The sequence below is a fragment of the Trachypithecus francoisi genome, unplaced genomic scaffold, assembly GCF_009764315.1.
Source record: "Trachypithecus francoisi isolate TF-2019V2 unplaced genomic scaffold, Tfra_2.0 Lachesis_group12, whole genome shotgun sequence".
In the NCBI taxonomy this organism is placed as follows: domain Eukaryota; kingdom Metazoa; phylum Chordata; class Mammalia; order Primates; family Cercopithecidae; genus Trachypithecus; species Trachypithecus francoisi.
In genome coordinates, this window is record NW_022681457.1 from 97,331,882 (window position 1) to 97,345,730 (window position 13,849).

At 45.8% G+C, this 13,849-nt stretch overlaps 1 protein-coding gene across 1 annotated transcript in view; it reads left to right on the forward strand.

The window, feature by feature from the left end:
• The first annotated feature begins 1,245 nt into the window (after positions 1–1,245).
• The window catches only part of WASF2 (WASP family member 2), a 94,254-nt gene continuing 81,650 nt past the window's right edge, over positions 1,246–13,849 (forward strand). Inside the window, exon 1 of the mRNA XM_033227584.1 lies at positions 1,246–1,446. The gene's annotated coding sequence lies outside the window, so the exon portion shown is untranslated. The remainder of the gene's footprint in view (positions 1,447–13,849) is intronic.

Genomic DNA, 13,849 nt, shown 5'->3' on the forward strand with positions numbered 1-13,849 from the left:
CACGCCCGGCTAATTTTTTGTATTTTTAGTAGAGACCGGATTTCACCATGTTGGCCAGGCTGGTTTCAACCACCCGACCTCAGGTGATCCACCTAGAGGCGGGATTTCACTTAGCCAGGCTGGTTTTGAACTCCTGACCTCAAGTAATCCACCCGCCTCGGCCTCCCAAAGTGTTGGGATTTCAGGCATGAGCCACCGCGCCGGGCCTTTTTTTTTTTTTTTTTTTTTTTTTTTTTTTTTTTTTTTTTTTTGAGACGGGGTTTTGCTCTAGTTTCCTAGGCTGGAGTGCAATGGCGTGCTTTCCGCTCACTGCAACCTCTTTCTCTCGGCAGAGAATTCAAGCGATTCTCCTGCCTCAACCTCCTGAGTAGCTGGGATTACAGGCATGCGCCGCCACGGCTGGCTAATTTTGCATTTTTAGTAGAGACGGGGGTTTCTCCAAGTTGGTCAGGCTGGTCTCGATCTCCCGACCTCAGGTGATCCGCCCGCCTCGACCTCCCAAAGCGCTGGGATTACAGGCCAGAGCCACAGCGCCCGGCCATCTGCAGCCTTTTGTAATCAACAAGACGCGCATATTCCCCACTCATGCATGAATCCTCAACAAACACTCCCGCATGTGAGGCACAGACGACTGCTCCTATTTTGCAGAAGGACAAACTGAGACCCAGATAAATTCTGGAAGATGTCTGAGGTCGCAGAGTGAAGTGGCTCAATCAGGGATCCGCTCACTTTGACCATGGCTTTTCGGTGCTATCCCCCATTCCCAGGACCCGGGCCTCGCACCAGATGGACCGTGCAGGGCGGGCTAGAGTTTGTGACTCACTCTCCCCACCCTACTTTCTGCTCTGGCTGAGACAGGCGTGAAGGGACACCACCATCTGCAACTTGAGGGGTGTCCACAGAAAGTTTACGGGCTTGGCCCCTTCCTTTCACCAAATATAGCGGTTCTTTGAAGGCTAACAAGAATAATTCATATTTTAACACACTTTGTACGAGGTTTTACACTTTCTTCGGTGAGTTTTCCCTACTTCGAACTTAGGAGTCGGTTTGCCTTAATCTCTGCCCCCCACTTCACTTGGTTTGCACCCCGCTGTTTACTCGGATTGCGGAAGTCGCCCGGGTGGAGCTCCGGGGAGGGTACCCGTGAGTACGTCTTTTGCGTAGTTATTTAACTGGCATTTTACTCAGGCCAATGGAATGCCCCGAAGCCCCGGGTGGGTTGGGCAGTGAACCAATCAGGGCCATTGGCGGGGTGCGGCTGCGTCCCAGGGCGGGGAATACCGTAATGGCGGACACGGGCCGGGCGAGCGCGGCTGGGGGCGTAGCGCGCTGAGGAGGGTCCGGCCGTGTGGCACCCTGCGAGGCAGTCCGCAGGACTACACTCTGTGCGGAGACTGTGCGGCCGGCCGGCCTTTCCTGTCTCTGACGGCGACTGCAGGAGGCCAGGTGAGCAACAAGTCCCCTTGGGTAGATCCCGCTGGGAGGCGCGGGCCCCGGCCGGGCCGCTCCTCCCAAGCCGCAGGGTTCCGGGGGAGTGGGTGCCGCGACTCTTACTGCGGAGTGGCAGAGGCTGGGCGAGCGGTCAGCGCGGGGTGGTGTCTTAGTCCACCCCACCCCCTCAGGGAGGGAGGGAGTGACCCGGAGTCCCCTTCGGAAACTTGGAGGGGTCCGCAAGTCTGAGGGACTACGAGTGTCCCGACCTGACCTGGTTCTGCCATCAGCTCCCTGTGTGGTCTTGAGCAAGTCACTTTCCTCTCTAGACCTTAGTTTCCCCATGTGTAAAACGAGGGTTTAGTCGGCAGATGTATGTACAGGAGTTGGGTCCCAGCTGTTGTCTGAGATCTTGGACAAGTTCTTCCCCAGGCTGAGCCTCAGTTTCCATCTCTGGACTACGAAGTAACTGAGGTGCTCGTTGAGGCCCCGACCTGCTAAATATTGAGGAGCGGGAGGAGGACACTGTGTGTGTGTGTGTGTAAGAGTGCGTGTGGGTGTGTGCGCGTACAGGATGGTCTGCAGAGTAAGGAGGAGAGTTGTCTAAAGGGGCTATTCCAAGGAGGACGTGGGTGCTACCCAGACTATAATGGGGTGAGTTGGGGTCCTCTTGATTCTCCAGGAATGCTAGAGCCTCTGAGAGGGGAAGTTTTAATACGGTTGTCCATAGAACCAGAGAAGAGGAAGGACTCCTTGGAGCCCCTTGGGGCTCTGATTGGAATTTAGGCCGAGAAATCAGGAGGGTTAGAAGGAGGAGGAAGAACTTTTATGGCAGCCCTACTAGGTGCCAACCCTCGCTTAGGCCTATGAACTTTTACAGTGACCCTTGAGAATTTACACATAAGGAAACTTAAGTTTCAGAGGAGTTAAGTAACTTGCCCAAGGTCACACAGTAAAGAGCAGAGGTTACTTAACTAAATTGTTTCCTCTCAGAATCTCTAGGCAAGGGGGAAGTCACTGCCCACTTAAAAGATAGTGTTAGGGAAGTTTGCCTTGTTGCAAATGGGGGCAGAGGTCTGGCCCCAGATATGTGATACGACTTCTGGCATGGGGACAGTCTTGATCTCTGGAAGGTTAATTATAAGTCCAGCCCTTTATCCATTCTGTTAAGTTGAAAAGAATTATTTGTAAGTCGTAAAAGTCACTTTGAGGTGTGTCAGATCCTCAGAGAGCTCCATTTGAATCCTGGTGGGGTTGCCTGTAGAAGAAAGTTCAGCAGCTGTTGGTGTATAGACTAGACTTTGGTTCAGGGTGGTGCCAGCCCATTCACTTTTCTCGTGCATCAGAGGGCCACATTTTCTTGGGATGGGAGAAATTTCCCATTTTTTAGTTCAAATTTCTTTGGATTTCTTGGGGTGAAAGGTTCAATAGCCCGCCTCCGATTAAGCTTAATACCCCTTTCTTTGTGCAACCTGTTATTTGACTTCTAATGAGTGAAGATTGTGGATCTGAGGTAGGTGGTAGTTGAGTACAATAACTTGCTGCCCTTAATTTTTCCAAACCTCAGAGCTTTTGGTTAATCAGAATGGTAGGAATGGCTATGGGTATTGTTCTCATATGTGAATGGTGGAGAAGAAAACTGGAAGAGGAAGTTGCTGAGAAAAAGGGCGTTTCTTAGCAGTGGAGCCAGTATGTATTTCTTTGTTTGAAATTCTAAAACCAGAAAAGCAGCAACTAAAGGAGGAAGGAAGGAAAGAACTGTGAAACTCTTTTTCCCGTTCAAATATCTTTAAGAACTGCTCCTGTCTCTATCCATGTCCCAGGCTCTGCTTTCATAGAAAAAGTCAATTGTAATTTGTTCAGAGTTTTCTTCTAGAATGAAATAATTTTAAATCTTAAAACCTCTGAGAATAGTTGTTTAAAAATCAGAGCATTTTATTGAGTAAGTTATTTACAGTGGATTATTCTTTTTCTCAGCATATTACTAATTCGGTCTTATATATAAATATATAATATATAATAAAAAATATAATATATAAAATAAATATATAAATATAAATATGTAACATATACAATATATATTATAAATCATATATGAATTATATATAATATATAAATATGTCATATATCATATAAAAATATATAATATAAAAATGATTTATATATATAACATATATATAAATATATAATATAAAACTTATATATATAATACATATAACATATAAAAATATATGTATTATATATAACACACACACATATATATATATATCTGTATCTGTCACCCAGGCTGGAACGCAGTGGTGTGATCTCGGCTCACTGCAACCTCTGCCTCCCGGATTTGAGCGATTCTCCTGCCTCAGTCTCCCAAGTATCTGGGACTACAGGCATGCATCCCCACGCCTGGCTAATTTTTGTATTTTTAGTAGAGATGGGGTTTTGCCATGTTGGCCAGGCTAGTCTCAAACTCCTGACCTCAGTTGATCCACCTGCTGCGGCCTCCCGAAGTGCTGGGATTACTGTGAGCTGCCACGCCTGGCTGAGTCTTTGGCTGTATTTTAACTGTGATTTCAACCTAAGGAATTGATTTAGATATTACAGGATGCAAATATCACCGTCACTTGAAAAACACATAATAATGTGTTTGGCTTTTGACACGTTAAGTCTTTTTTTTTCTTTTGAGAAAGAATCTTGCTCTGTGGCCCAGGCTGGAGTGCAGAGTGATCTTAGCTCACTGCAAGCTCCGCCTCCTGGGTTCATGTCATTCTCCTGCCTCAGCCTCCTGAGTAGCTGGGACTACAGGCGCCCGCCACCACGCCCAGCTCATTTTTTGTATTTTTAGTAGAGATGGGGTTTCACCATGTTAGCCTGGATGGTCTCGATCTCCTGACCTCGTGATCCGCCCGCCTCGGCCTCCCAAAGTGCTGGGATTACAGACCTGAGCCACTGTGCCTGGCCTGACATGTTAAGTCTTTTTATGCTTTATTTTCCAGGATTGTGTGTACATGATAGTTGTGAAGACCCTGAATTTATTGCACATGAAGCTCTGTTAATACATTAATTCTCAATGTGTTGCATTTTCTGTAAAATAATTAGTCTTACTTAGTATACCAGTCCACAGTACCTTATTCAAAATCCTTGGCGCCAAAGAAAAAGTTATTAGGGGCCGGGCGCGGTGGCTCAAGCCTGTAATCCCAGCACTTTGGGAGGCCGAGACGGGCGGATCGCGAGGTCAGGAGATCGAGACCATCCTGGCTAACACGGTGAAACCCCGTCTCTACTAAAAATACAAAAACTAGCCGGGCGAGATGGCAGGCGCCTGTAGTCCCAGCTACTCGGGAGGCTGAGGCTGGAGAATGGCGTAAACCCGGGAGGGGGAGCTTGCAGTGAGCTGAGATCCGGCCACTGCACTCCAGTCCGGGCAACAGAGCGAGACTCCGCCTCAAAAAAAAAAAAAAAAAAAAAAAAAAAAAAAAAAAAAAGAAAAAGTTATTAGGACCAAATGTATATCCGAATTTAAAAATTTTTGGATTTTTGGGTTTTGGAAAATAAATATGATACTATGTGTTATGTAATACCCCAGAGAGGTCAGGGCAGCATTTTTTTTTTTTTTTTTTTTTTTTTGAGACGGAGTCTCGCTCTATCGCCCAGGCTGGAGTGCAGTGGCCGGATCTCAGCTCACTGCAAGCTCCGCCTCCCAGGTTTCCGCCATTCTCCTGCCTCAGCCTCCCGAGTAGCTGGACTACAGGCGCCCGCCACCTCGCCCGGCTAGTTTTTTGTATTTTTAGTAGAGACGGGGTTTCACGGTGTTAGCCAGGATGGTCTCGATCTCCTGACCTCGTGATCCACCCGTCTCGGCCTCCCAAGTGCTGGGATTACAGGCTTGAGCTACCGCGCCCGGCCAGGGCAGCATTTTTAAATCAGATGCATTATTATTTCTGTAGTAAAATGTCTGGATGTTCATACTAACTGGGATAAATAAATACTGCACTATCATTAGCCTCATATCATTTCTTGTCAGGTTTTGCCTCCAAATGAATAATGAAAAACGTATTTTTCACAGCCTTTGAATTTTGGAGATAAAGTGAAGGGATTTTAGATCTCTATAGGAAAAACTTACATGACAGGCTGGGCATGGTGGCTCAAGCCTGTAATCCCAGCACTTTGGGAGGCTGAGGCGGGCGGATCACGAGGTCAGGAGTTCGAGACCAGCCTGACCAACATGGTAAAACCCCGTCTCTACTAAAAATACAAAAATTAGCCGGGTGTGGTGGCGCCTGCCTGTAATCACAGCTATTCAGGAGGCTGAAGCAGGAGAATCACTTGAACCCAGGAGGTGGAGGTTGCAGTGAGCTGAGATCACACCACTGCACTCTAGCCTGGGAGACAGAGGGAGGCTCTGTCTCAAAAAAACAAAGAAAATTACGTGATAACAAGAGCAATTACAAGGAAAAATATTGTATAGCCCAGCTAATTTCAAAGTCATAAGTCCTAAAAATAATATTACATAGAAGATACCTTTTTTTGTTTCTGTCATACAGAAATCTTACTGTGATTAAAATGTGCCTGATAAGCATTTTTCCTTAAGTACCACAATTTATCTTTTAATATCTTCACTGGTCTCTGAAATGTTAGAATGACACCCTCCACCTCTTTTATTTTTAATTTTTTAAATTTTTATTTCTTTTCTTTTCTTTTTTTCTTTTTTTTTTTTGAGACGGAGTCTCGCTCTGTCGCCCAGGCTGGAGTGCAGTGGCCGGATCTCAGCTCACTGCAAGCTCCGCCTCCCGGGTTTACGCCATTCTCCGGCCTCAGCCTCCCCAGTAGCTGGGACTACAGGCGCCACCACCTCGCCCGGCTAGTTTTTTTGTATTTTTAGTAGAGACGGGGTTTCACGGTGTTAGCCAGGATGGTCTCGATCTCCTGACCTCGTGATCCACCCGTCTCGGCCTCCCAAGTGCTGGGATTACAGGCTTGAGCTACCGCGCCCGGCCAGGGCAGCATTTTTAAATCAGATGCATTATTATTTCTGTAGTAAAATGTCTGGATGTTCATACTAACTGGGATAAATAAATACTGCACTATCATTAGCCTCATATCATTTCTTGTCAGGTTTTGCCTCCAAATGAATAATGAAAAACGTATTTTTCACAGCCTTTGAATTTTGGAGATAAAGTGAAGGGATTTTAGATCTCTATAGGAAAAACTTACATGACAGGCTGGGCATGGTGGCTCAAGCCTGTAATCCCAGCACTTTGGGAGGCTGAGGCGGGCGGATCACGAGGTCAGGAGTTCGAGACCAGCCTGACCAACATGGTAAAACCCCGTCTGTACTAAAAATACAAAAATTAGCCGGGTGTGGTGGCGCCTGCCTGTAATCACAGCTATTCAGGAGGCTGAAGCAGGAGAATCACTTGAACCCAGGAGGTGGAGGTTGCAGTGAGCTGAGATCACACCACTGCACTCTAGCCTGGGAGACAGAGGGAGGCTCTGTCTCAAAAAAACAAAGAAAATTACGTGATAACAAGAGCAATTACAAGGAAAAATATTGTATAGCCCAGCTAATTTCAAAGTCATAAGTCCTAAAAATAATATTACATAGAAGATACCTTTTTTTGTTTCTGTCATACAGAAATCTTACTGTGATTAAAATGTGCCTGATAAGCATTTTTCCTTAAGTACCACAATTTATCTTTTAATATCTTCACTGGTCTCTGAAATGTTAGAATGACACCCTCCACCTCTTTTATTTTTAATTTTTTAAATTTTTATTTCTTTTCTTTTCTTTTTTTCTTTTTTTTTTTTTGAGACGGAGTCTCGCTCTGTCGCCCAGGCTGGAGTGCAGTGGCCGGATCTCAGCTCACTGCAAGCTCCGCCTCCCGGGTTTACGCCATTCTCCGGCCTCAGCCTCCCCAGTAGCTGGGACTACAGGCGCCACCACCTCGCCCGGCTAGTTTTTTTGTATTTTTAGTAGAGACGGGGTTTCACCGTGTAGCCAGGATGGTCTCGATCTCCTGACCTCGTGATCCGCCCGTCTCGGCCTCCCAAAGTGCTGGGATTACAGGCTTGAGCCACCGCGCCCGACCTCTTTTTTTCTTTTTTTAAACAGTAGAGATGGGCTTTCAAAATGTTGCCCAGGCTGATCTCAAACTTCTGGCCTCAAGTGTTCTTCCCACCTTGACCTCCCAAAGTGTTGAGATTACAGGTGTGAGACTTCATGCCCTGCCCCCACCTCTTATTTAAATAGTAATTTGTGGGGTCTTTGCCCATCATTTTTTTGTGTAGCATTTAAGAAAATTGTACTTTTTGCATATAATTCAGAGAAAAACAAATCGAATGCAGATCTGTAGATTCATGTTTGCCAATTTTTTTTTTTTTTTTGAGACAGAGTTTCGCTCTTGTTGCCCAGGCTGGAGTACAATGGTGCAGTCTCAGCTCACTGCAACCTCTGCCTCTTGGGTTCAAACGATTCTCCTGCTTCATCCTCCTGAGTAGCTGGGATTACAGGTGTCTGCCACCACACCCGGCTAATTTTTGTATTCTCCAAGTTGGCCAGACTGGTCTCAAATTCTTAACCTCAGGTGATCCACCCACCTCGGCCTCCTAAAGTGCTGGGATTACAGGCATTAGCCACTGCGCGTGGCTGTGTTTGCCAAATTTTAAAGCTGATTTTTTTCCTGTATTCTTTTTTTTTTTGAGACGGAGTCTCGCTCTGTCGTCCAGACTGGAGTGTAGCGGCACGATCTCGGCTCACTGCAAGCTCCACCTCCCGGGTTCACGCCATTCTCCTGCCTCAGCCTCCCGAGCAGCTGGGACTACAGGTGCCGCCACCATGCCCAGCTAATTTTTTTTTTTTTTTGTATTTTTAGTAGAGACGGGGTTTCACCTTGTTAGCCAGGATGGTCTTGATCTCCTGACCTCGTGATCCGCCTGCCTCGGCCTCCCAAAGTGCTGGGATTACAGGTGTGAGCCACTGCACCCAGCCTAGATAGTATGAGGTAAAAACTGTGGATGGGATTTGGGTCAAATTTTTGTTTACTTTTAATTTATGAAGCTTCCACAATTTGCACTTCTTGGTGTAAGGAGTTTACTAAAATACATTTAATTTTGAGTATTTTTATTTTATTTTTTATTTTTTATTTTTTTTTGAGACGGAGTCTCGCTCTGTCGCCCGGGCTGGAGTGCAGTGGCCGGATCTCAGCTCACTGCAAGCTCCGCCTCCCGGGTTTACGCCATTCTCCTGCCTCAGCCTCCCGAGTAACTGGGACTACAGGCGCCCGCCACATCGCCCGGCTAGTTTTCTTGTATTTTTTTAGTAGAGACGGGGTTTCACCGTGTTAGCCAGGATGGTCTCGATCTCCTGACCTCGTGATCCACCCGTCTCGGCCTCCCAAAGTGCTGGGATTACAGGCTTGAGCCACCGCGCCCGGCCGAGTATTTTTATTTTAAGTGTATGCTATATGAGAAACTTCTGTTTACCAGCCATATGAATTTGGGTGGTTTCTTTAAATGGCCAAGGGCCTCTACTAGCACATTTTCAATAACTCAGGCTACTCTTAGTTTTCTCGGACATCTCTACTGTAGAGTGAGATGGACTGGTATTGTTGGAGGATGAAAAATTATTTTTTCTCTTTAGAAGAAAGCCCCATGACAGCATGGATTTGTGGAATTCTGTCCTTTAAGAAACCAAGTAGCTGCCTGGTTTGAGGGCCTGAATTCATCTACCTACTTGGGGTGGCTCCATAGTTCCTAAGAATGGTACCTTCACTGTCTTGGAGATACAAGGGGTGAGAAACTGTATCCAGAGTTGCAGGAGTATGATTGGACTTCGGAATGGGAAAAATTATTATTGTTATTATTTGAGACAGGGTCTCAGTCTGTTGCCCTGGCTTGAGTGCAGTGGCAGTATCACAGCTCATTCACTGCAGCCTTAACCTACGCTCAAGCAGTCCTCCTCTTGCCTTAGCCTCTCAAATAGCTGAGACTACAGGTGCGCGCTACCATGCCCACTTAATTTTTAAGATTTTTTAGAGATAAGGTCTCACTATGTTGCCCAGGCTGGTCTTAAACTGAGCTCAAGCCCTTGGCCCCCTAAAGTGCTGGGATTACAGGCATAAGCATAAGCCACCATGCCCAGACCCCTGACCCCCTTTTTTTTGTTGTTGTTTGAGATGGAATCTCACTCTGCTGCCCATGCTGGAGTGCAGTGGTGTGATTTCGGCTCACTGTAACCTCTGCCTGCCACGTTCGAGGGATTCTACTGCCTCAGCCTCCCTAGTAGCAGCTGGGATTACAGGTACGTGCCACCATGCCTGGCTAATTTTGTTTTTTTGTTTTTTTTTTCCGGGACGGAATTTTGCTCTTGCTGCCCAGGCTGGAACAATGGCACGATCTCGGCTCACTGCAACTTCTGCCTTCCAGGTTCAAGGCGAGTCTCCTGCCTCAGCCTCCCGAGTAGCTGGGATTACAGGCATGTGACACCACGCCCGGCTAATTTTTATGTTTTTAGTAGAGATGGGGTTTCACTGTGTTGGTCAGGCTGTTCTTGAACGTCTGACTTCAGGTGATCTGCCCGCCTCAGCCTCCCAAATTGCTGGGATTACAGGCGTGAGCCACTACGCCAGGCCTAATTTTGTATTTTTAGTAGAGACGGGGTTTCACCATGTTGACCAGGCTGATCTTGAACTCTTGACCTCAAGTGATTTGCCCACTTCGGCCTTCCGTACTGGGATTACAGGCATGAGATGCTAATAATGCTTTTATTATGGCCTCTGTATTCTGCTTCATTGTTGTGTGCTCCTCTTCCATTTCATGGTCAGACCAGGAATACTTAAGCAGCATCCCTGGTCTCTACTCCCTGGATGACTGGATGCCAGTAGCACCCCCCTGCCCCAGTTGTGATAACCAGAAATGTCTCCAGATATTGTCTCTTTTATCCTGGGGGGATAGATTTCCCCCTGTTGAGAGCTACTGTATCAATAGGGGTAGAAGTGGTAGAACAATAGAGGAAAGTGATTATAGATGTCCTCAAGTGCATGTTCTCCTTTTTCTCCTTCTTTCTGGTTATGCAGTTCCTGTCTCTGATTTTGGATAAGAAAATGAGAAAAATCAGGAGGTGACCACTTAAAAATAGCCCCATTATTTTTATTCTGTTCAAATTTTATTTTATTTGGTTTAAATATATTAGAGCAGGGCAGATAGCTGAATTATTTATGCAGATCTATGTAAATTTAATTTCTACCACTGATTAAGATTAGATGGAGTAAAGAACTACTGGAATATTGTTACCCACCTTGCATGAAAGACTTTCTCAGAAAAGCTCATAGCTGGCCGGGCGCGGTGGCTCAAGCCTGTAATCCCAGCACTTTGGGAGGCCGAGACGGGCGGATCACGAGGTCAGGAGATCGAGACCATCCTGGCTAACACGGTGAAACCCCGTCTCTATTAAAAAGTACAAAAAACTAGCCGGGCGAGGTGGCGGCACCTGTAGTCCCAGCTACTTGGGAGGCTGAGGCAGGAGAATGGGGTGAACCCGGGAGGCGGAGCTTGCAGTGAGCTGAGATCCGGCCACAGCACTCCAGCCCGGGTGACAGAGCAAGACTCCGTCTCAAAAAAAAAAAAAAAAAAAAGAAAAGCTCATAGCTGAAAAGTTGAACACCTAAAGGATAACCATCATTGCTTATATAAAGAACTTGCCAGAACTTGTTGGGATTCTTTGCTAATTTTTGAGCTTCATGGCTAAGATGTATCTCTTGATGTCCCTGCAAAGACACTTCATAACTCCAAAAAGCATGTTTAGAATGGGCATGCTTTTCTAAGCTCAGTATTTTTTGTGACAGGCGGTTTGGTCAAGGCAGTGGTCCTTGGTTCCTCTGGGCATTCATAAATTAATGACAAGGTAGTGATAACATTTGAAGACTTAATTCTCTTTTGGCCAACTCTATACAATATAACATTATAATCATTCATGTCTTAGTCACCATTAAGGTAAAGTTGAATGAATGTTTTTTCCCCATTCTGTTTGAAGTTATGAATGGTACTTTACAGAATTCAAATGTATAGTTATGAATAGTATCTCAGAATAGTTACCATTTATGCAAATGAAACACACTTCTTAACTTAGAAACCAAACAGAATTGAATTAGAAAAGAGAAGAATAGAAACAAGAATTGTTGAATGCTTGCTGAAGAAATAATGTTCAGATATAGAAGTATCTCAGAAAAATTTGCTTTTCATCATGATTTCCACAAACTAATAAACAATTTGAGATTGATAGGAGAGGCTATTAAACTGCCTGTGATATTTCTTTTCAAGCTCTGTTTTTCTTTCTGGTAAAATACAGAGAAGTCTGAGATGTACTCTCAGCTGTAAGATTAATTCCATTTGAACAAAATAGTTTCTTTTTTTTTCTTTTCTTTTTTTTTTTTTTTGAGACGGAGTCTTGCTCTGTCGCCCAGGCTGGAGTGCAATGGCCCGATGATCTTAGCTCACTGCAGCCTCTGCGCAAGCCCTCCCCACCCACCCCGGGCTCAAGCGATTCTCCTGCCTCGGCCTCCTGAGCTGAGTAGCTGGGATTACAGGTGCCCAACCCCATGCCTGGCTAATTTTTGTATTTTTAGTAGAGACGGGGTTTTGTCACGTTGACCAGGATGGTCTTGAACTCCTGGCCTCAAGTGATCCGCCCACCTCTGCTTCCCAAAGTGCTGGGATTACAGGTGTGAGCCACTGCACCTGGCCCCAAGTTTTTTATTTTGAGAGTACAGAAGGCCTTTTGAGAAAAAGCAGTGGTTTGACTCATATCCAATTTGAGTGAATATGTGTATGTGTATACACACATGCATTATTGTTTTTTCATACGGAGTCTCCCTCTGTCGCCCAGGATGGAGTACAGTGGTGCGATCTCAGCTCACTGCAACCTCTGCCTCTCAGGTTCAAGTGATTCTCCTGCCTCAGCCTCCTAAGTAGCTGGGACTACAGGCGCCCACCACCACAGCCGGCTAAATTTTTGTATTTTCAGTAGAGATGGGGTTTCACCATGTTATCCCAGGTGGTCTCGATCTCCTGACCTCGTGATCCACCTGCCTCGGCATCCCAAAGTGCTGGGATTACAGGCGTGAGCCACCGCGCCCAGCCTTATTTTATTTTTATTTTATTTTTTTTGAGAGGGAGTCTCATTCTGTTTCCAGGCTGGAGTGCAGTGGTACAATCTCAGCTCATTGTAAACTCTGCCTCCCGGGTTCAAGTGATTCTCGTGCCTTAACCCTCTTGAGTAGCTGGGATTACAGGTGCCTGCCACCACACTTGGCTAATTTTTGTATTTTAGTAGAGCCGGCACTTCACCCACCATGTTGGCCAGGCTGATCTCGAACTCCTGACCTCAAGTGATCTGCCCACCTCGGCCTCCTAAAGTGCTGGGATTACAGACATGAGTCTCCACTCCTGGCCATAAGTTTGCTCTTTTTTTTTTTTTTCTTTTTTTTTTTTTTGAGAAAGAGTTTCGCTCTGTCACCCAGGCTGGAGTACAGTGGCACGATCTCGGCTCACTGCAAGCTCCACTTACTGGGTTCATGCCATTCTCCTGCCTCAACCTCCTGAGTAGCTGGGACTACAGGCGCCCGCCACCATGCCCGGCTAATTTTTTGTATTTTTAGTAGAGACGGGGTTTCACCGTGTTAGCCAGGATAGTCTCGATCTCCTGAGCTCGTGATCCGCCCGCCTCGGCCTCCTGGGATTACAGATGTGAGCCACTGCACCCGGCCAAAAGTTTGCTCTTAAATCAGGTCTTGAGAAATTTTGTTTAACTGTGTAGAAGAAGGTTTTGGGTCATGCCTTTTGATACTCCTTTTCATTCACAATTGGGAACTGTAAGTGAATTTCCCTTTGTGGAATATTGATAGTCTTTAAAGAATAATATTTCTGAACACCAAACACATCTGTGGAATTATGAGAATTAGAAGACTAACTTCTTCCCTCTGTTTACTTTTAAAGTTCCTTCAGCATTCATTGGATGGAAATTTGCAAAGCACAGTGCTCTACTTTGTTGTATTCTATTACAGTTAGTCCCTAGCACTTGAGATATGTTAGTAGCTACATTTTTTTTTTGTTTTTTTTGTTTTTTGAGACAGAGTCTTGCCCTTGTCACGCAGGCTGGAATGTAGTGGTGCTATCTCGGCTCACTGCAGCCTCTGCCTCCGTGGTTCCAGTGATTCTCCTGCCTCAGCCTCCTGAGGCTGAGACAAACCACAACTACTAATTTGCTGATTCTTACATCATATACTAGGATTATAAGCATGTGCCACCACACCCAGCTAATTTTTGTATTTTTAGTAGAGACGGGGTTTCACCATATTGGTCAGACTGGTCTTGAACTCCTGACCTCAGGTGATCCACCTGCCTCGGCCTCCCAAGATTTTTTTTTTTT